This window comes from Zonotrichia albicollis, chromosome 6 (assembly GCF_047830755.1).
Source record: "Zonotrichia albicollis isolate bZonAlb1 chromosome 6, bZonAlb1.hap1, whole genome shotgun sequence".
Taxonomy (NCBI): Eukaryota; Metazoa; Chordata; class Aves; order Passeriformes; family Passerellidae; genus Zonotrichia; species Zonotrichia albicollis.
The window spans coordinates 60,346,103-60,368,468 of record NC_133824.1 but is presented as its reverse complement, the minus strand read 5'-3'; the positions used below and the strand labels follow the sequence as shown (position 1 = coordinate 60,368,468).

The 22,366-nt window shown below is 48.8% G+C and overlaps 1 protein-coding gene across 11 annotated transcripts in view; it reads left to right on the top strand.

Annotated features, from left to right (window-relative positions):
• Positions 1-291: 291 nt before the first annotated feature.
• KTN1 (kinectin 1) overlaps positions 292-22,366 on the top strand; it is an 82,660-nt gene continuing 60,585 nt past the window's right edge. For 3 of the 11 annotated variants that reach the window (XM_074544012.1, XM_074544014.1, XM_074544018.1), the window contains exon 1: positions 1,353-1,603. The gene's annotated coding sequence lies outside the window, so the exon portion shown is untranslated. Of the gene's footprint in view, positions 467-956; positions 1,062-1,352; positions 1,604-22,366 lie in introns of those variants that run through there. The other 8 variants (XM_074544013.1, XM_074544016.1, XM_074544015.1 and 5 more) reach the window with 5 other exon arrangements.

Sequence of the window (22,366 nt, the reverse complement as noted above, 5' to 3'; positions counted from 1 at the left end):
TGGGAGGGGGCAAATCCCTGGGGTGATGCCAGCATCCCTTCTGCCGGCTGCACCCCGAGCCTGGGGATACCTGAGCAGCCCCAGAACTTCCCCGCAGCCACCGCTGGCTCAGCCAAAAACTGCTGAGCCAAAAACTCTGCATTTTCTTGTGTTTTCCCCAACGTGTTTGGGATTCCGGGAAGCTGAGGGTTAATGTTAGCCCCCAGCGATGGAGCTGGACGGGTGCCCTCGGTGGCTTCTTGGGCTGTTTCGCTGCAGTTTCCATCCCCGTGGGTACCCACAGAGCCGTGGTCAGCCGCTGAGCTCCGGCAGCAGAAAGCAATCTGCCCTGGGAGCACTTTGGGAAGGATCCACGTCAAAAAGAAGAAGAACTCGGGGCTCTGAGATGTCAGAGCTGAAAAAATCCAGTTAATCTCCCTCCCTGCAGACTCCACAGCTTGCTGGGATGTCCCTGAATAAGCCCCTGGTATGTCTGTGCTGCAGGCAGGGCTGCCGGGCATTTTAAAGACATTTAAGGGAAATTGAAGGACAAGCCCTGTTCCTGGTCATGAGGAGGTGTCTGGTCTCTTTCATGTCCTCCAGGAGGAGGCTTTGGGGTGTGCTCTGTCTGCTTGCCTTGGGCCTCTGGGATCCCGCACCTGTGCCAGCTTCGGGAAACGGGGTGGAGAGGGAATGGGGGGAAATGGCTGGAGCTGGGGGGGCTGGACGGGCGATCCCTGTGCCCGCTGAGCCCGGACAGTGGGGTCCCTGTGCCCGCTGAGCCCGGGCAGTGGGGTCCCTGCATCGGGCAGATCTGTGGAGAATGGCTCCACACACGGGTGGGGAGATCCTTGGGGAGACCTGAGTGCGGGAGGTGATTCCCACCTCGGGTGAGGTTTGCGTGGATGTATTCCCTGCGTGTGGGAAACCTGCATGGGAGGATCCCTACCTCCGGGAGGGCTGTCCGTGGGTGGGGTATGGTGGGGAGATCCCTGGGCATCCCGGTCTGGGGGAACTCGGGGTGGGTGAGCCCTGGGGATCCCTGCCTGGTGGAAGTTTGGGTAGGCGATCCTCAGGAACAGGTGAGGGATTGCAGCATGGGGGAGCTTGAGGGTGGTGGGATCCCCGGGGATCTCTGTGTGGGGATAACATGGGTGGGTGATCCCCGGGGATCCCTGTGTGAGGGAGTCTGGGTGGGTGATCCCCGTATTGGGGGAGTCTGGGTGGGTGATCCCTGGGGATCCCCGCGTGGGGTGAGCCTACGATGGGCGAACCTCAGGCCGAGTAGAGGGATCCCCACGTGTGGAGCTCGGGGGCGATCCCCCAGCGCACGGCGGGCTGCGGGTGATGCACCCACACACGTGGCGGAGCCGGGCGGGCGCTCCCCGCTGCCGGGGCTCCCCCGCTGCCGCGCTCGGTGCCGGGCAGGGCCGGGCGGTGCCGGGGGCTCCTGGCCGGGGCGGTGCCGGTGCCTTTAACGCGCGGGGGGGCGGCTGCAGGCGCGGCGGACGTGCGGGGCCGCCTCCTCCCCTTCCTGCCGCCCGCGCCGCGCAGCACCGGCCGCTCCCGCTCCGTCCCCGCAGCCCCGGCCCGGCACGGCCCTGCCCTGCCCGCCGCCGTCTCGGTGAGTCCCGCCCGGGGAGCGCCGCGGGCCGCAGCGGGGCCGGGCCCTCCCGGCGAGGGGCGGCGGGCCCAGGCCGCGGCGGGCCCGGGGCTGCGGCCCGGCCGGGGGGGGTGGTCCGGGCGCGGCCCCAGGGCGGGGAGAGGCCGCTGCCGTGGGGCCGGCGGGGTTCGGGGGGCTCCGCTGGGGCCCCGGTGCTCCCCGAGCGCATCCCCTCGGAGCCGGGTGAAGCGGGGCAGGCGCGCCGTGCCCGCGGTGCTCCCGGAGCCCGCTGCGTTAAACCGCCCGCCGAGGGGCGGCCGGATGGCAATTGCCGCCCCAAATGGGGATTCGAGCGTTCCCCGGGGCTGGCGGAGCCCCGGGTGAGGATTGGCGAGAGGCGGCTGCTGCTGCAGCACCCGGGCGGCCGTGGGAGCTTTAATGAGCATTGCGCTCCATTACCGCGATCCGGGCCGCCCCGGGTGCCGTGCGGGTGTCAGATGCTCGCAAACGCCGCTCCCCACCCTCGCCGGTGATGGTGTCGGTGGTGTTTCGTTCCTGAGGTTGCCTTTGCCCTTTGGTCCGGGTTGTGTGCAGCTCTGTTAACCCTGGAGGTGTTGGTGGCCCCATCACCTCTCACTACTCACGGCTGGCTCCCTTCTCCCAGCCTGCGAGTTGTGGAGAAGGAAAGAGGAGTTAAGGTGGCAAAGCTGCACCTTTTGTACCCGGCTGCCTTCAGCTGATGAAGTATTTTAATTGAGTAGGTGGTTATTAAGAATAACGTAGCTTAGTGTCTTTTGTGCATTAGACAGTGACAAGTTCTGCTCTCCAGTGATGTGCATCCACCCGTGTGCTGTAGGTTTGTCATTTTATGACCTTTTTTCCCTCCACACCCCCGCTAAGGCAGTGCTGTGTATTTTGAGGTCGCTATTAGAAAACCTCAAAAATAATTTCTCACTTTGTGGAAAAGGAGCTGAGCTGATACCCTGCTGTAGTTCTTTTCTGCTTAAAATTCTCCCTTTTTTCTCCCGTGTTCCTTTAGTGTTTCCATTGCTGCCTCTGTCCACCAACACAAATGGCATTTAGTTGATATAACTATTCCATTTAGCATCTCTTTACCTATGACAAGGCAAAAATCTCTCGCTGGGCAGTCCGAACTGGTTGCTGCAAAAGTTGAGAAGGGATTCAGTTCCTGTGTTCCACCTCCTTTCAGATGTTTTTCCGTGCCTTTTCTCTCTGTGGATCACTATCATCCTCCTGTTTGGCTTGGGCTGGAAGCATTTCTCTGCCTCGTGGACCTCTTGCCTGTAACTGTGCTGTAATTTCTGCCCTCCAACAGGCCATGCAACTCGCTTTACCACATATTTTTTCTCTTGCCTCATATGCTGATGCTGCTTTCTGCATACTGTGATTAAAATAACTTTTGTGTGTAACTGCAGCAGTGAAAGGCTGGGGATTGGAAAGAAACACTAATTCTCTGGTAGACTTATTACCAAATACCTTTTTTGGTAGTTTTTTTCCTACCACCTCCCTTTTCTAGCTGCTCTCAAGAAGAGGCTTTCCACTCTCAGAAATAGCAGCAGTAGGATCTGAAGGACACAGATTTTGATTTTATCCTTTATCCCCGTCACAGACCTGATGACTACTTTGTTTCTGAAACCCCTTGGAGGAAAGGGAAGGACTTACTCAAGCCTGTGTAAAGCTGTGGTGTTGCTTGGTTAGCTCTGGAACAGCTTTCATTTGCGTCATCTGCCCTTGCTCTTGGAGATTGGGTGGTTATGGCTTCAAAAATGTCTAATCATTCTTGACCCTGGGTGCTGGCTAAAGAAATCCCTTAGGAGCTGGAATTCCCTGTGAGTTTCAGAGGTGCTGGCCAGGCCTGTGCTTCAGCTACACACTCAAGACCCTGAAGTGTGAGGACACAGGGGACAGGAACATGTGTTTTATTTTAAGCATCAAACTTGGTTGCTCCTAATCCCTTCCCGTGCTGCTGCCAAGGCACCCACCTCTCACCATTGACTTTGTGAGGCTTCAGCTCCCCAGTTTAGCTCCCTGCTCACGGCCCAGGGATGTGCCTGAGGAAATAGTGTGGATGCCCCCTGTGCTGTCCCGCAGGGATGGGGAGGAAGCAGAAGGCGGAGTGGCAGGAGCAGGTAATTCTTCATCCCACTCTTCACTCCAAAAGCTGTGGCAGCAGCCCAAATCAAGTTTAGTTTCCCTGTTTTTAGCACCCATCCGTGCTGTGGATGCCTTTCATAGCACAACTGCTTCCAAGGTGAAACTTGATCGGTTTATTCTTTCTCCATCTCTTCAGGAGAGCTGTTGGGGAACCTCCTTGCCGAATTTCCATCCTCACGGTGCTCGTGGCCTGTTTGTGTCATTTGTTTTTGGTTCTGATGTTTCCATTTGGTTTAAATGCTTGTTTTCCCTCCCTGATGTAATTAGAGCAATTGGATCCCCTCTTGACCCCTTGTTTTCATGGGTTAAACAAGTCGAAGTCTTTAAGTCTCCTTGAGTTGTTGTCTTACCGATATTCTCAGGATTTCCTTGTCAGTGACAACCTTTTGCCTTTACCCATCAGAACCTTTTTAATATAAAGGGAATTTTTTTGCATCTCTGTTTAGCACTTCCTGCTCTGCATTGGCAAAGCAGCAGGATTGGGCTATTTTTAAAAGTAGGAATATTTTGGAGGGGGCTGATTGCTGCACTAAGCTCACAAAGTTTTTGACATTCCTCGGGTGATTGTTTCAGGCTAATGAGACAGGGAGTTGCTGGGCTAAATCTGTCCCAGACAAATCACTTCTTGTTAATGACTGTGCATAAACTATGGAGATGATAAATTGGAGAATTACCAGCCCATGGCTCCTAGGAATCTGCTTCTCCTCTCATGTTATACAAGATGTCCAAGCAAATAAAACACATGTAGACTTTTTTTAAAAAAGAAGTATTTATTTATGTTTTTAGAAATGTAAAAGCTTCTTCCTGTTCACATGCCTGAACTACAGCTGGTGGCAGGAGAGAGGGTACTTGGGAGCTTTGAAAACTTCCTATTTCTTGCCAGAACGGAGCCTTTAAAGTATTTTCTTACAATGTGGGCTCTTTGGCATTTTTTCCAGGCTGATGCCTGTGGTCTGCAGTTTGGGAATGCATCTGTGCCTGCTGGCGTGGGCACTGCCTTAAAGGCTGATTCCTGCTTTTTTTTTTTTTTTCCCCATTTCCAGTGATTTCAGAGCAGGAGCAGCATGGATAAGCACCGTGCATTGATCTGGACTCTGCTGCTTCCAGCTGAGGAATTGTTTTTTACCTGGTGGATGGAAGAAGCAGAGTGGATCCAGAGATAGTGCACAGCCATCTGTAATTCCTGCCATTCCTCTGCAAGAGGTTTTTTCCCCTGTCTGTGAGAACTAAATAGCACCTAGGCTGGGTTCCCTGTGTTTGAACTCGTCCTCTCCTGGTCACTGCCATGCCTGTGTACAGGACTGCTGCATCTAATTAGATTATATTAGAATGAATAAGTGAATCTCAATAAATGAGCTTACAGGGGCACTGCTGGGTCAGCTCAGTCCCTAAATATAGGTCCTGGGCAGAGGGCAGGCTTGGTGCAGGATCTCTCCATAAAGCAAAATTAAACAGAGATCTTCTGGGAGTGCAGAAATTCTGCTGCCTTGGCCATCTTGTCAGCCTGGATGCTCCAGTGTCTTGGTACAAGAAATACCAAAGTCCACCCAAATGTGAAGGTTCTTTAATTGGAGCTTGGGTGTGGAGTTGGAAGGGGAAGTCATGGCAGTGGAAACTCCAATAATCTGAGGTGCTAAAGAATGCAAATCTCATGATCCTTTTTAATGCTTCCAATTTAACTAGAGGTGAAGAGGTTTTTTTTTTAAGTCTCTTAGATACTGTAGAAAACAGGAAAAAAGAGGAATGGTATCCATTACATGAGAACTCTGGAAACAATCTCTAACAGCGCTAATACAGATAAAGAACATTATCTGCTTGCCACTATGTCGTGCCAAGAAGTTTTGTGGTTTCCAGTAGTTTCAAGCTTTTTGGGTGCTTCAAGCCTTGAGTTTTGCTGTGGAATGAGTGTGAGGTGGGAGGGAGAGGAGAGGGGCAGGAGCTGTAGGGTTTGTGGGGTAATCAGAGTTATTTCTTTTCAGCTCTCCTCCTCCTTTTCTGCAATGCTCTGTTTTTGTGTGTGCTTTGTGACCACCCTGCTTACCACAATCCACAGCTCCAAACTGCTGTTACTGAAGAGAAGTAAAAGTAGTTCCTTCCCCTTTTCTTCCCATGAAGATTTATTTAGAGGAATAGCATTTTTTCTGTTTCAGATGAAAGCTCATCTTTGCTTGTGCATCACTGCTTTGTAACTCAGAGAAAGTGTCTGTAAATCAGTCATGTGGACAAGCTGCTCCTTTTGTTGCACTGATAATCCCTATTATAAATAGTGTTGTCCTCTGCTTGCACTTACAGCTCTTTGCTCTCAGGTGTGCAGGGTTGTCAGTGGTAGTGAAACACAGGGAACTTGCAGGTTTTTAATGTTTTTTTTCTCTTTTTCCATTGGATGCTCTTCCTTCTGGCTGATCCCTCTGTGTGCCTTCCCTGTCTGGATCTGCTCACAGCCAGGCAATCCTGCAAATCACTGCTCTGCTGGAGCTGCTGCATCACAGCTCCCCTGTTGCAGAAAGCATCTTTCAGCCCTTTTATGCTGTGAAGTTGAGGGAATAGAGCAAAACTCCTGTTTTCCTTCAAGTTGCAGTTGAATGACTAATGGAGGGGCATCAGGGAAGGCTCTTTTTCTCTCAGGAGAGGTGTGTTGATGTTACCCAGCAAAACACAAGTTCTGATTTTGGGATTACACCTATTAATTGAGTAGGTGACTTTCTCAGCCTGCCTGTCTGGTGTCCAGCTCTCCAAGCATGTGTTGAATGACCCAGGGAAAATCAAGCTGGAGTTCAGAATTACGTGGGTGTCAAAGGCTCTTAAAGCCTGTTATATTTATGCCTGTGATTCATGGTGCTTCCAAAAACAATCCAGCTCTCATCCTGCAGAGGGGAAGTACCTCAGTCCAGTGTTACCAACTTTTGCTTAGCTGCCAGAGCAATATAAACTCAACCAGAGTTATTTTGGGCTCCTTATTCTTTGCCTTCCAAATCCCACCCTGCAAGTTCCTTGCAGAAGAAATGCTGGCTTAGTTCTGTTTTACACTCTCCTGTATGGCCTGTAAACATTTTATTTCAGAGTTGTGACAAATTTTTGTACATCTCATTCCTTTCTGTGGTGTGAAAAGGTGTCTTTTGTCTGCCTGCTACCACACAGGAAGGAAGTTGTTGAGTCTGGGAGATAAAAGCTTTATCTCCTCCCCTGCAAGGGACAAGCTGCCTATTCCTAGGCTGGCTCTGCTCTGCTCTGTCCTGCCTGGAGTAGGGCAGAGAGGAAAATTTTCATGGGAAAATGTGAGTAGACTCAAAATGTGTTTGTAAGTGCATAGCTGTCAAGGAAGATGATGACTAAGCTATTGCACAAGGTGCAGCTCTTCAGGGAGCTCACCAGCATTGGGCTGGATCATGACTGACTCACAAGAGAGCCTATAATATCAGTCTGCTCTTAATTTCATTATGACTGGTTTCATCTGACCACTGGCCATGACTGCTTTTCTTTCCCAGCCAATTCGCTGTGGGGTTTTAAGATGGAAAGTCTACACTTGATGATGATAAATTAAAAAATCCAATTTATTGGAGGAAGTGAATGGTTTCCCAGGGTGGGAAGTGCTGTGTGGCAGGGGTGTTTTAAGCTGATGTTGCCATTTGGCTCATGTGGGTGTTTGTCCATCAGGCACCTGCCCTGTGCTGCTGCCAGGCTCTGGCATGGCACTTACCTGCCCATTGTACAGAAGGGAAAGCACAGGTGAAGCACCTGCAGGTGAAGATGCCAGGAGTTCACCAGCAGAGAGTTGGGTGATGTCTTTTTCTTGGTGCCATCTGTGACCTGAACCCCTGGCAGTCAGCTGGTGGGTGAGCTCATTGTCAGATAGTGACAGGACAAGGGGGAATGGATTTAAACAAAGAGAGGAGAGATTTAGATTAGATATTTGGAAGGAATTGTTCCTTGTGAGGGTGCTGAGGCCCCTGGCACAGGGTGCCCAGAGCAGCTGTGACTGCCCCTGGCTCCCTGGAAGTGTTCAAGGCCAGGCTGGACAGGGTTTGGAGCAACCTGGCATAGTTGCTCCATGGCAGGGGGTTGGAATGGGATGATCTTTAAGGTCCCTTCCCACCCAAACCATTCTGTGCTGGGACATGGAACTGCTTTCCTGCAGCAACCAGGGCTGTTCCCGTGTGCCCTGTCCTTTCAGGATCTCTTCTCTGGTGTGGGTGTGAGGCCAGGGACAGGGTCAGGGATGTTGTTTCTTGCCTCCCAAGGTGGTTTGGAAGGCTCCCTTGGTGTTTGGTGCTGCTTTGTCCTCTAAGCATCACTTATTGCTGCAAATGGACATCCCAGCTTGGCTTTCACCAGGCATTGCCTTTAATTCTGTGTGAGGACCTAAAACCAGGTACATGAAACCAGCTGCAGCATCTGTGCTTCAGCTCCAGGTGTACCTGAGAGCATCACCATGGCTACAGCAGCTCACAGCCTCTGGAGCTTTCACAGGGCATTTTCAGATCTGGGAAGAGATTGGGATTTAGGGTGCTGTGCCAAGAAGGGCCCTTTCCCCAGGACTAGGTAGGAACTCCTTTGCCTCCTTCATCTTGCTGTTCTCCAGGGAAACTCTGTGTCCTGTGCTTGGAGCAGGCTTCACTTCTCACTTCTCAGGTCTGCACTTCTCCTTTGGTGTGCAGGAATTGAACAAACACTTCACTGCAACCACGCAGATCTAAACCTCTGTTGTGGTTGCAATGAAGTGTTTGTTCAATTGTGCTCCAACTTAAGTTACATCTCAAACTATTACTCCAGTAGCCTGTGATGCCAAGCAGGGATTAAAAAATCTGCTTAGAAATAAGTACACCAGACCTGAGAAGTCTGCACTTCTCAGGGGCTGGCAGAAAATGGAGTTTACAGGTCAGTGCTGTATCTCCTGTCACACCTGCTGACCTTTGCTTGCTTCAACACCTGTGGGCAGCACGTGTGGCTCCAGCTGTGCTGGAAGGACAAAGGGCTGAGCTGCTTTTTCTCTTCATGCTGCAGCAGTGGTGGTGGAGCTCCATCAAGCTTTACTTCTCCAAGCTCATGGAGAATTGTGCCGAGAAGGTCCTCAGTGTGGACAAGGAGCAGCATTGTCCAAAAGAGAGGTGGAGGTGGCATCTCAAAGCCTTGGAAACCACCAAGCTGCCTGGAGGATTTATAGAGGTTTTGTTTGGATTTTATTGGGTTCTCTGGGCTTTCCCATGGCAGCTCAATGGGAGTGCTTGCAGTTTTTCCTTGTTGCCTTCACCTAAGGTCACTTCCATATCTTCAGCCTGTGCTGCACCACCACTAGGATTGGGTTGCATGCTAAATTTAGTGAACCTTTTTACAGCTTGGTTTGTGTGTATGAAGCCAGAGGGGTTTTTAGCAGCTTTTAGGGAGTTTAGAGCCTGGTTCAGGATGCCCAGCAAGGCCAGCCTTCCTTTGCACAGGTGGCAGCACCCCAAGCCAGGTGTGGGAGGGCTCTTCTCTGCCTCAGTGTCCTTCCACCCAGGGATTGCTGGGGTGCAGAGCCCGTGGGAGGGAGAGAGGGTTCTGGAGGCACAATTAGAACTTGCATAACATGGGCTGCAGTCTGAGGCATGTGCGAAGTGCTGGTGAAGGGCTTGGGTTTCAGAAGTTTTCAAGGCTTGTGAAAATTCTTGATCAGATGTTTCCATTACAATCCTGCCTTTTGCAGCCTCCCCACCCTCACCTCCAAATTCTACCTCTCCTCCTATGCTGTTTGTGTGCCAAAAGAAGAATTTTTCAGCTTCAGGTCTGGTGTACTTATTTCTAAGCAGATTTTTTAATCCCTGCTTGGCATCACAGGCTACTGGAGTAATAGTTTGAGATGTAACTTAAGTTGGAGCATAACTGAACAAACACTTCATTGCAAACACAACAGAGGTTTAGATCTGTGTGGTTGCAGTGAAGTGTTTGTTCAATTCTTGCACACTAAAGGAGGAGCAGATTGTGGGACAGCAGAGCAAAGGGAGTGAGAACCCAGAGAAGCGTGAGAGAAATGACCTCAATTACTCTGCATTTCTGTTGCTGAGCATTTTTAGTCCTTTTTAACAGCCTGGCATGTTCTTGGGTTCAGATCAGTGCTGAGCACGTTGGGGAGGGTGTGTGTGCTTGTGTTAGGAGGCTGTTTTGGGGGCAGAGCTCTGGGCTCTTGGGTTCTTCACTTGAACTCAAAAACTCTTCAAATCTGCATTTCACAGTTTCCAGTTTCTTTAGGAGACTCCTGCAGTCCTGGTCCTTGTGGGGACAAGTGGAAAGCACCAGGAGAACTTCAGAGATGTGCTTTGATCACACTTTTTGCAGGGTTCTCATGGTGTTGAATTGCACTGTATGTGGGGGTTTCTAGTGAGCTGGGACCAGTCAGGAGGATTGCAGCATCCCCTGGGCTGCTGCTGCTCAAAGGAATATTAACAACCCTCAGCATCACTCACCCGGGGCATCAAAGCTGCAGGAGGAAGGTGGTACAGGAAAGCTCTTCCCTGTGTGGCTCAGGTGTGATTCAAGCATTAAGCAAGTCTGTGGAGGAGCTGGAGCCTTTTCCCTGCTGCTGCAGGGGAGTCTGGTCCCCTCCTCTGGGTGTTTTAAAAGGCAAATATTGCCTCGGGGTCTGCTGAAACACTGCACTGATTCCTGAGCACATGTGACCTTCCTGAGCTGCTGCCAGAGCCTAAAGGGTGTGGGGATGACACTGACACCAGCTGGGTCTCATTTCTTGCTGTGAGTGCCTGCAGCAGACCGGGCAGTGAAGCACAGGGAGGTTAACAAGGTGAGAAGAAGCTTTGTGTGAATGAAAAATTCAGAGCTTGAAATGCTGTTTTTTATGCTTCCCCCCCCCAGTCTTGGGTTTGGGAGGATTGGTGTAAACAGAGCATGGAAATAGAGAGATATATATATAACGATATTCTTTAAAAAGAATATAAATATGTAGGTTAAGTTTTACCCTGAGTAAGGTGGATGCCACAACATAAGAAGGTTAGGAAGGTATTGGAGAGTGCCCAAGGGCCATGGAAGGGTCTGGAGGGGAAGGCATGAGAGGAGTGGCCGAGGTCACCTGGCTGGTTCAGCCTGCAGGGGATGAACTGAGGACAGACTTCATCCTGGCTGCAGCTTCCTCACAGGGGGAGGTGGAGGGGCAGATGCTGAATTCTTCTTCCTGAGCATCAGCAGGACCTGAGGGAACAGCTGGAGCTGTGTCAGGGGAGGTTTGGGTTGGATATCAGGAAAGGGTGTGGGTGATGACACTGACACCAGCTGTGTCTCATTTCTTGTTGTGAGTGCCTGCAGCAGACTGGGTAATGAAGCACAGAGAGGTTAACAAGGTGAGAAGAAGCTTTGTGCTGTTCAGGAGCACATCTTGTTGTGGAAGCTGAAGGATGGCGTCTCAGTGGAGCTGTGTGAAATTCTTGTAGTGCAGGAGGTGTTTGGGATGGATGATGAGGTGAGCTCTTAGTGCTGCCCTTGATAAATGAGATACGTGCAGCGTCTCACAGGAGAGCAGAGAAAGGCCTTAGCACCTGCCTCAGGAGGGAAATGGCCACAGTTCAGCAGCAATTTCTAAAACTTCATGTTGTGCTTTCAAATAGAGTTAAAAGTTCCAGCTCATGATGCAATTTATACTTTGAAATGCACTGGTGTGACTTGTGTGGTGCCAGTGCTGCAGGGATTGCTTCTAAAGCCTCTTTTGTTCCTAAACCATTTTGAAATTTTGCTTCTAACAGTATTAACAGCACCAAATTCTACAATGTGAGGGATCTGGCTTGGATATAGAAGTGCTGCCTTTATGCCTGCTTGATAATGTGCTTTAGGATAAATGTTGAAGGACAGCTTTGCTGTGGAGCAGTCAGACTAATTCATATCTACTGTGGAAGTTTGTTCAGCTTTCAGCTGGTGCAAATTTCTGCTGGAGCAGAAAGTCAAAATGTCAGTGCTGTAGGAAGCCCCATCACCAGCAGGACCTTCTGAGGTCCAAGTTCAGTCCTGAGCACACCTCTAAACATTGCCTGTGTTCAGAGGGTTTGTGAGTAGAGTGTGAACAGTGCTTTAATCTGGCAAATGATTTTAAATTTAATGCACAGTTGAAATAGAATCCACCCCTCTTTAGAGATATCATTCCTAGTATGACTATGGATTAAAACTCATTGATTGCTACCAGCAGAAGAATGAAATAATAAACCACAGTGCCCCTGCTCCATGCAGAGGCTGCAGATTGACCATTCCAGCTCGGAGCACCTTGTTGGGTTGAGTGTGGGATCTCAGCACCTCAGGACTGAGGTGCCACCGAGACCACCCTTGGGGGGCTCGGGAGTCCTGGAATGTTCCAGAAGTGTCTGGTGGCTGGACTTTGATCCTACACGGGAGACGACACCTGTATGAGGATAGGAGGGTTTCACCGGGGTGAATGGTGAAGGGATAAGTTAATTAGAGAGTGAAACACAGGGTTTAGGATTTATGTACAGGGGGGTTTAGAGAAGTAAGATGGAGGAATTGGGGCGCGTCCTGTCCTTCTTCTTCTTCTTCTTCTCCTCCATCTTCTGTGGTGATGATGGCACTTTGGGATTGGTCATTACTAAAAGTGCACCGGGCAATAAGGGTGAAAGGTATTGGGGAAAAATGATAAATATTGTACACGTAACTTTGGGTATAAAGATAGGTGACCGCCCGGAGGGCAGGGGAGTGTGCTCATGGCTGGCTGCTGAGCAGAGCTCTGTCGGGCCAAAAGAAAATCTTTTAGATAAACAATTAATAAACACCGAGACCGAGAAAAGAACTGAAGCCTCTTCTCGTCCTTTGAAACGCGGGCTGCCCCAAGGCCACTCCGGGCCTTTCCAGGCCATCCAAACAGCCGAAAACCGGACAGTTGAGGAGTGAGAGTGTTTTCCCAAAATGCAGCCTTGCTGCCCCTTTGTCCCCAGGCCAGCATTGTGCTGTGCTGCAGCCCCTCCCTGCAAGGTGGGAGCAGAGGAAGCTGGGCTGGCTCCTGTTCCTCGGGGCACTCAGGGCAGCAGAGCTGTTCTGCACACAGGAAGGGAGGGTAGCCAGCAGTGCCTGCTCAAGCCTGGCTCTTCTGATTTTCCAGTGTTTGTGTGTCTTTCTGACCCACCACTGTGGCGTAGAGTATTAACAGTAAAAATAGAGCTGCTGATGCAGTGCTTAGCAGGCTGCGTGGGCTGCAGAGGAGGCAATTCCAGCCTTGTAGTACTCCCTGAATTCTGGTTTGGTAGTTGTGCATGGTGGTGATAATTTCCTTCATGATTCCTCTGTCAGCTTACAGGAACTTTGACTTCTCTGTGTTTAGTCTCTGTTCCTCCAGTCACCCAATCTAAACTGAAGCTCTCTTTAGCAGTGCACTTGTTTGAAGCCTGCAACCTCTTCAGTAAAGTGCAACCTTTATATCACAAGTTTAAGGCTGTAGGCTCTAGAGATTATTCTAGGCTCTTGAGGATTATAATTCAGTAATTCCCACAGTCCACTGTCACAAAGATCTAGAGAAAACACTGTTTTCTCTTGGGTTAGCCTTAAACATTTTTAAAGAAAAGTGAATATGTTTAAATAAGACACTTTATGCCCTTTTAAAATCTTGGTGTTGAGAAACTAACTGCATAGCCCTGACTTCTAAACTCTTGGCACATCTGAAAATTTATTATCACTCTGTGAACTTTGGTTGTTTAACTGGTGGATACTTTCCCCCCCCATTCTTTTATTGTACTGTGTGTGGTGACAAAGAAGAAAGAACTTCCCTGTTGATTCCTCTCGGTTTGCAGTTGAAGAATTGTCAAGACTCAGTCTGATGGTGGGTACAGCAATCTTGTTTCACTTGCTGCCTTCTGATGCTCTCATTTAGCTACATCTGTGCCACACTGACAGTAGTTTTCTCTTTAGAGACAACTGAAATCACTCAGCTGCTTAGACATAATGTGTGCAATAAATAATGTCTCGAGACTCCAGGTAGTTAGAAGAAACCACATGAAAGCATCTAGATCTGATATAATTCACAATCACTGAAGTTTTGATTTCCCTCTGAGCTAACAACTCTCCTCTGCCTTGCAGCCTGTTCCCAGCACAGCTCAATTTCATTTTCCTCTAGGAATTTGGATAGATGAGAGCATCTGTCTGCTGCTGGCTTCTCTTTTGTCCACTTCTGTTCAACAATAGGATTGTCGAGTCACTGAGAGGTTAACGAAGCTTTTTTTTTTTGTTGTCAGTGGTCCAACCTCTTTGTAATGCTGGGTGGAACAGCACACTGCACAGAAATAATGGGAAAATCTTGTTGCTGGAATGACTGGGGCTGTCATTTTGTGATACCAGGGTAAAGACCTGCTTAAGCTTCAGGCTTGTGGCTGAGCACAAATCTCTCTGCAAGAACATTAAATATTAGTTTCTCTGTGTCTCCTTGCATCCAGCAGTGTTGGAGCAAGGGGAGGGAATGTGAACGATGACAGTCTCTTCCCATTTAGTATTTAGAGTGGTTTTGTTAGGAGCCTTTTGGGGGTTTGGCATTGGAAAAAGGGTGAATTGTAGCCCTTAATTATGAAGTGTGGGAACAATTGGAGCTGGACAGACAGGCAGCAGTCCAGCTCCTCTTCCTGAGTGAGCAAAGCCTTTGTGCTGTGCCATCCCACTGCACAAATGGCTGTGCTGGGCTGCTGCTGGACTGATTTGGCTTGATCCCTTTTATGAAGGGGTCTGGAAGCTCTAATTTTGGGTTTATCACAGTAGTCAGGCTCCTGCCCTGTTGCTCTGAGCCAGCCTGCTACTGTGGCTGCCCTAAAGAATTTCCCATTTTTTGGGAAGGGGGGAGTGTGGGATTAAAACCCAGCTGTTAAATCCAGTTGAACAGGGACATCAGTGGGTTCAGTGACAAAGTAACTACAAGGAAAGATGTGAAGGTGCTGTGCTCTGCTCCTGCAGGGAATGAATGGAGAGCTCTGAGGGGACATTGAGCTTGGGATGGGGTGGCACGGGTGGCACGTGGGTGAGCTGTGGCTTGCTGGGTGCCACCTGGGACACTTTCCTTGCCCTATCTCTTATCAGCTTGTGGATGAGGGCAGCCAGCAGAGCAGGGTGGCAGTGGGATTTACAGGAGTGTTTGCTGGTGGCAGTGCTCCAAGAAACTCTCACCTTTTCCCTCAGAGCACCTCTCCAGGCTGGGCTTTCCCTGCAGCTCAGGCAAAGTGCACCTGTTATCACTCAGGCCTGGCTGCTGACCCCAGCCATGCCTCCTTTCCAGGCTCTCATTCCAGCAGAGCTCATGCTGAAAAATGGAAAATACAGAACTCCTCTTTGGGACACAACTTCACCTTTTTTCTCTTTTTTTTTTAATTTTATTTTCCCCTCCTGGGAGCTGCTGAGCCTCCGTGCCTGGTGTATGCATGGCCCTGCATTCTCCTGTTGGGAATGTTAAAAATACCAGCTACAATTTTCCCTTTCCACATACCAAAATATATTAATGTGCTGCTGCTTTGATTAGTCATTTCCTCTTCTTTTGTTCCTTTCGCAACAGGATAAAGGACAGCGTGTGCACACTTGAGTAAAATCTTGTCTGCCTAAGAAGTCTGAAGCTAAATAGATTCTCTTAGGTTAATACCTGTCTTTGTTGGCAGAAGAATTCTGTTCTTATCCCTTTAATATACATTCAAAAATAAGTCTGGATCAAGTCACTTTTATGGTGTTCAGACTAAGAATATCTTTGTGTGATTTATTTTTGTAGTGGAAAGAAACTCTTAATATGAACAAGATTAATATTCTTAGATGAATTTAATATATTCTTGCAGGAAGACCTTTGGTGATACATTGCTATAGGAAATGTTCCAAATTCATTTATTTTGAGGTTTTTTCAAGAGTCCTGTGCCATCACCTCGGTGCACACATTCCTCCTTCCCTGAGCTCCTGTGAGACCTCACTCATTCAGTGTGGGTGGAAACGTGGAGAAAGCAGCAGTGACACTGTTGGGCTGTGCATGGCTCAATTTCTGTAGTTCTGGCAGCCTCTGCACCCTCGGGGTGTGGGGGTACAAAGGTTAATAAATCCAACTTACAGGGACCTGCTAAAGCTGCTCTGAGTGACCTGCTTGCCCTTGAAGGCTTAGATTGAGGATATTTTTTGCTTCTCTGTCGCTGTGGCTGCCCTGGTGAGAAATTGGGGAGAAAAGCTTTAGCGCCAGGTGGTCTGGAGAGCTGCAGAACAAGTGGTAGGTCGAAAACTTTCTTATATGTGTGGAGGAATTCCAGTGAATAAGCTAAAAAGTTGCCTGGTGAGTACAGTTAAGGTCAAAGTTGAGTAGAAATCCAGAGAATCAAGCAATAAATTAAGGCTGATCTCTTCTCAGTTATGTCCAAACTTGAGAAGCACAGCCCATAAACAAGATGCCATCCTCTTTAGCAATCTGTCGTGGTTTTCCTGTGGCTGTGGCGCCGAGGGCGGTTCTGCCCTGAATTCAGATGGAGAACAGCTTGTGCCTGCCCAGGGAGGGACAGCTCTGCTGCTGGGGATGTGCAGAAAAGGGATTTTACCTCTCCTGGGATGCACAGGCAGGTAATGCACCTACATGTTCTCCTTGACTCTTTGCAGCTCTCGTGGAGAAAAAGCTGGGTTGTTTTTTTGAATGAGCATTAGCTCCCAGTGCTCGGATGCCATTCATACTTTCACAGAATCTGCTAAGGGGGAAAAAAAAAGAATAAAAAAAGCTGGACCAAAAGCCTTTGCTTCTTTTGTTTCTGTCTCCTCTTATTTTACATTTATTTTTAAAAATATTAACAAGAATTCATAATAAGGAAATGTATATTTTATTTAGTTATATTTGCTGTATATACTGGGAAGGGAAAATGTTTCATTCCAGCTGTTTTCTCTTTGCAGATTGCTGTGAAGGTATGAGAGGAATTTGAGTACTGAGAAGCTACTTCTCATACCTGCTTTCCTCTGTTATAGAATCATGGAATGATTTGGGTTTGGAAGGGACCTTAAAAACCATCTGATTTCCCCCCTGTGCCATGGCAGGGACACCTTGCACTAAATCAGGCTGCTCTAAGCCCCATCCAAGCTGTGTTTGAGCACTTCAGGGATGGGGCAGCCACAGCTGCTCAGGGCAACCTGTGCCAGAGCCTCACAACCAAAAATTTCCTTCCACACTTGGATGTAAGGATATGAAAGGGATGTAGCAGCCCTAAATTTCTCAGGAGATGACCTTCATTTTCTTTTTGTTTGTTTTACTTGGAATTTGAGGCTTTGCCTGAATTATGACCAGAGGATGGTAAAGTGCATCATTGCCATGGATGCTTCAGACCTTGTTTTAATTGAGTTAAAGTAATAGAGCATGCCAGGGGTAGGTGCAGAATGGACACACTTACAGTAATGCATCTTCTTCCTGCGTCAGAAGGGGATTAAGCTGTGTCAGAGTGAGCAAACCCAGCTGGGCTCAGACCTGTATTGTACCTGCCCTGGCTTTTTAGGGGCTGGTAGCTGCTCCCTGAGGCTTTCTGTGGGTCCAAGGTGAAGATTATCTTGTGAATGTCTATTTATACCCTAGACCACAACAGCTGTCTTAAGGCCTTTGTTGAGGTGTGCAGCACTTTAAAGCTGCGTAAATGGCTTTTGTGTGTGGTAAAGCTGAGCTGCTGTGGAGTGTGGATTTTACAAACCCCTGTGAATTTCCCAGACAGCTAATTAGAATAAAACCAGGTGTGGCCTGGTCCCTCCCTGTGTCCAGGTGCTGGGCAGAAGCAGATTTCAGGGTGTGGTTGTGTGTGTTTAATGCTTGTCTGACCCAAGAGTCCTGGCTCGAATCTGTACCAGGTTTGTGCTTTTTTTTGGGGCTCATGTTGCAGGAGATCCCTTGATGCTCAAAAACTACACGACAGATGGAACTGCTGCTCAGACAGGGAACCTCAGCTCAGCTTTGGCCATAAGTCTGCTAGATTTGGCTCTTATTTGTAGTATTATTTTGAGAAAATTCTGTAATCTTTTTTTATTCCTTCCTATTTTGAGAAGTATCACTTCCCAGTTCCCTGTGCACGGAAGCTGGCGGTGATTGAAGAGCAAATGTCTGATCTGGTCCCTGCCTGCGTGGAGAGCAGGGAAAGGAGAAATGCTTACCCAATAGCCTGAGCTGGCTGCTTGGGTGTTTAAATGCCTCTCAAATAGTTCACGGTGGTGTGGGCAGAGCATGTCTGTACATGAGTGTGTGAAGGAAGGAGCTGGGGGAGCCTCAGGGACTCCTTGGAAGCAGGGATGGCAAGATGCAGACTTGCTGAGTAATTCCTGCTGGAAGAAAGAAACCTTTGATTTTTTTACAGGCGCTTTGGAAAAAGGTAAAGATAATTTGTTATCTTCTAACTCTGGGGATAATAGGGATGTGTGTGTGTGTGTTAGCTGCTAGTGGGAAAAGGGGAAACTTGCAGTTTCTGGAGTCTAGTGGAGCCAAGGACATTTTTTGCTAGTCCTGATGCACACTGGTTTTTATTCCAAGTGACATCCCCTCACAAATACTGCAAGAAATGTTTTGGTTTCCTTAAATTTTGCTGTGCTGAGCAATATAGACTCCTTTAGGTTGGAAGAGCCCTGTAAGATCACGTTCAGCCATTCCCTCAGCACTGCCAAGGCCACCACTGTCCCATGACCCAAGTGCCACATCCACGCAGTTTTTAAATCCCTCCAGGGATGGGGACTCCACCCCTGCCCTTGGCAGCTGTGCCACTGCCTGACCACCCTTTCAATGAAGAAATTTTCCCTAATATCCAATCTAAACCTCCTCTGGTACAACTTGAAGCTGTCTCCTCTTGCCCTGTCCCCTGTTCTGTGGGAGCAGAGCCTGAACCCCCCTGGCTGCCCTCTCCTGTCAGGGAGTTGTGGAGAGTGAGAAGGTGTCCCCTGAATCTCCTTTTTTCCAGGTGAGCCCCCTCAGCTGTCCCTGGTGCTCCAAACCCTTCCCCAGCTCTGTTCCCTTTTCCAAGCTCCAGCTCCTCAATATCTTTATTTTCATGAGGGGCCCAAACCTGCCCCTGTGACTGGAGGTGCTACAGCAGTGCCCAGCACAGGGAACAAACCTGATATCAGTGTATTTGTGCCCATGCTTTGGTGGGGTTCTGCTGTGCCAGGCTCTGTGCAGTTTGGGATATCAGAATGCAGAGGCTGCTTCTTTTTCCCTGCTCTGTGCCAGCAGCAGGTGTGTGTGCATTTTATCCCCTGCTAAACCCAGGTTGCTCGCTGCACTTTCACTGATGCTAATTCCAGTTCTGGGCTCTTTATCCTCCAGCCCAGGTGGTTTCAGGGCGTCAGCTGCCTCCTGGTGAATCCCTGCCCTGCCTTATCTTGTAGGAACTTGCCCAAACAGCCAGGCTGTGGTGGAAACCTCTCGTGGGAGGTACCTGGGTGCTCCCTGGGACAAGATCAAGGACATTGCTGGTGCTGGTGGCGAGGTGGTGCAGCCTTATTGTGCTCCCAGCTCCCTCTCAGCACTGCTGCTGCGTTTTGTCAGGTGTTGGCTCTGAAGTTGTATCAAAAGAACCCCCTCTGAAAGGAAAGGCTTTTGTTGAAGCAAAGCTGCTCTTTCTGGAATTTAATAAAGAGCTTGTCTGTGTTAACTAACATCAAGCGACTGAGAGCAGACAGAGCCCAACAGATGGTACAAACAGCGGCATGTTTGGAATGGAAAATATTTACCTAGAGGGTATTTGAAGCACTGAGCTTGTGCTCTGCAAATGGCTTAATTGTATCAGTGAAATAAAGTGGAGAGCAAGATTTATTGACAAGTTTTGCTCTGCTCTTGCTGTCAGCACCTTGGAGGGGGTGTCAAGCACTGTTGAGCTTCCCTTGAACAGGTCTCCTTCCTGGGAAGAGTAGTTTTAACACCTGAATGGCTCAGTTGGTGTTTTTGAGTGTCTGCAGCTTTCTCCTGGGGCTGCACAAATCATGCTGTCAGGGCAAGAATTGAAATGAAAAATTCAGAGCTTGAAATGTTGTTTTTTATGCTTCCCCCCCAGTTTGGGGGGATTGGTGTAAACAGAGCGTGGAAATAAAGATATAAAACTATATTTTTTAAAAAGAGTATAAATATATAGGTTAAATTTTACCATGAGGTGGATATAAGAAGGTTAGGAAGGTATTGGAGAGTGCCCAAGGGCCATGGAAGGGTCTGGAGGGGAAGGCATGAGAGGAGTGCCCGAGGTCACCTGGCTGGTTCAGCCTGCAGGGGATGAACTGAGGACAGACTTCATCCTGGCTGCAGCTTCCTCACAGGGGAAGTGGAGGGGCAGATGCTGAATTCTTCTTCCTGAGCATCAGCAGGACGTGAGGGAACAGCTGGAGCTGTGTCAGGGGAGGTTTGGGTTGGATATCAGGAAAGGTTCTTCACTCAGAGGGTGGTGGGTACTGCCCAGGGCTGCCAGAGCTCCAGGAGTGTTTGGAACACACTCTCAAACACAGGGTGGGATTGTTGGGGTGTCTGTGCAGGGACAGGAGTTGAACTCTGATCCTTGTGGGTCCCGTCCAACTCAGGATATTCTGTCACTCTCTCCTGTAATTTTCTGATTTGCCACTGGGATCAAAACTCGCAGGTCAGTTTGGACCTTCAGCTTTTCTGGCTGCTGAGTGCCTCATGCATGACTTCAAACTGTGCAATTTAAAAGTGACCTGTGAGAAGATTGTGTGTGATTTCACTGGAAGCTGTGCCTTTTCTTTATGTAGGTGTCAGCTGAGGTCTGTGTGCAATACCTTAATTCTCCTGTGAAAGAACTGCTCGGGTGCAGTCAGCTCCTTGCTGGTGCTCTCTGCAATGGGTGTTTTTGGGAATGCTGAGCTCAGTGTGGCTCACCTGCTGAAGTTAGCCAGCTGTTCATGAACTCAAGCAAGTTTGATGGGCTAAAATCCCTGTCTGCTCCAACAGCTCTTTGTGTCACATCCCAGCAGCTCTGCTGTGTTTTGTGTCTTATCTTGGGACATGAAAAACCTATCTTGTTTTTTCAGTAACACACAGGGCTGCCTAAAAACCCCAAAACTAAACCAACCTAAGCTGTAATTCTGCAGTTTTCCCATATGCAGTACCAGCACTGATGTTAAATGAACTACCCTGAGGTTTTCCTGGCAGCCCCCCTCCCTAGAGCTTGAGCAGTGCTTTAGTCAGGTAATACAGACAAGTCACAGAGAGCTGGTTGCTCTTGTGTATGAATGTGGAATAGGCATGGAGAGGCTGAACTTCTTGTTTAATTTCATACCTTGCCTGTGGCAGATTGGGTTCAGTTACCCAAGTTGCTGGGCATCATCTCTGGGGGAGGAAGAGCTTGGGAGTGAAGCTGTTTTCAAGAGGATCCTGTTTGCAGCTGGCTGATAGGGAGCGTGTTCCAAGCTGCGTGCAGAATAGGGAGAACAAAAATAATGTTATCTGTTTGAGGAATTTATTGAATTCAGATACGGCTCTGAGACTTCTTGCTGTGCTCCTAGTGACTGTTGGATGTGAGTCTGCTTGCCAGCTTGAGAAAATCCCAGGGAAATATCCCAATTAAAGGAGCTGTGCCTTGGCTAAATAATACATGATATCTCTTAAACTGCTTAGTATTTTAAAAAAAGGCACCTTGGTACCTGCATTTTCCCCCTTTAATGTTAGTTTTTCAAAGAGGCACAAATCCCTGAAGATTATGTGCATTTTGGGACCCAAGCTTTTATAGAAGCCGTGCTTCTCATGTGCTGGGGCTAAGCTATGAGTGACTCATTAGCCAGATGGAGCTATAATTTATTTCTATCTTCTCAAGTAAGTTAATCCCCTGGACCTAAACTGAATGAATATCCTGTGAAATGTGGTATCTGCACAGGGTGAAACTTGAGATTTAAATTCAGAAAGGCAGAGGGTGGGTCAGAAAATCCAGGGCAGCATGAACTGGCAGGAGAAGTCAGGTGCAGGCAGTAACAGCACAGTGGAGTTCAGAAATAGTGATTTTTCTGTGGCACGGGCTCTGTTTGGGGAACAAAAGTGCAATTCTTTTGTTAAAGGCAGGATGGGAACAGTAACTGGGTCTGTGCACGGCCTGGGACAGATGCAGCTTGTTCCCCTTTTTCAGAATGACTGAGGGGATGTTGTGAGGTCTGGAATTCACGGGTGAGACGGGAGCGTGTCTGCCAGGGGGGAGCCTGGCACGGGGCTGGGCTCTGAGAAACGTGAGCAAGAGCAGGTTGAGTATCAAATACAGATGAAAGGTGAGTATTTAACCAAATACCTTGAAATTTAGGTGTAGCTGAAGTTGCTGTGCCTCTGTAGGCAGTAGGGAGGGGGAGTGCAGTGTGATTGCGCTGGGATTGTGGGTTTGGGTGGGTGGGGAGCTGCTGCAGCCACCCTGGAGACTTCAGAGCTGCAAATTATAAAAGTCCCATTGCAGCACTTCTGGGGGAAAAAAGTGCCTTTTTTGGTTTTTAGAGTGTCTCCTAACCAGGATAGTAAAACTAAATGGAGCAGTTAAGCTGGTAGGTGAAGGTGTGTCAATGCAGCATTTGCTTTTTTCTGCTTTAACAGAATGAGTTTCTTCATCCTGTTTCTTTCTGTATGGCATAGAATTCTTCCCCCCCGTAGATTGTTTTTTTTTTTTTTCCTAGATGGCTTCTCAGTGTAATACAGAAATATAA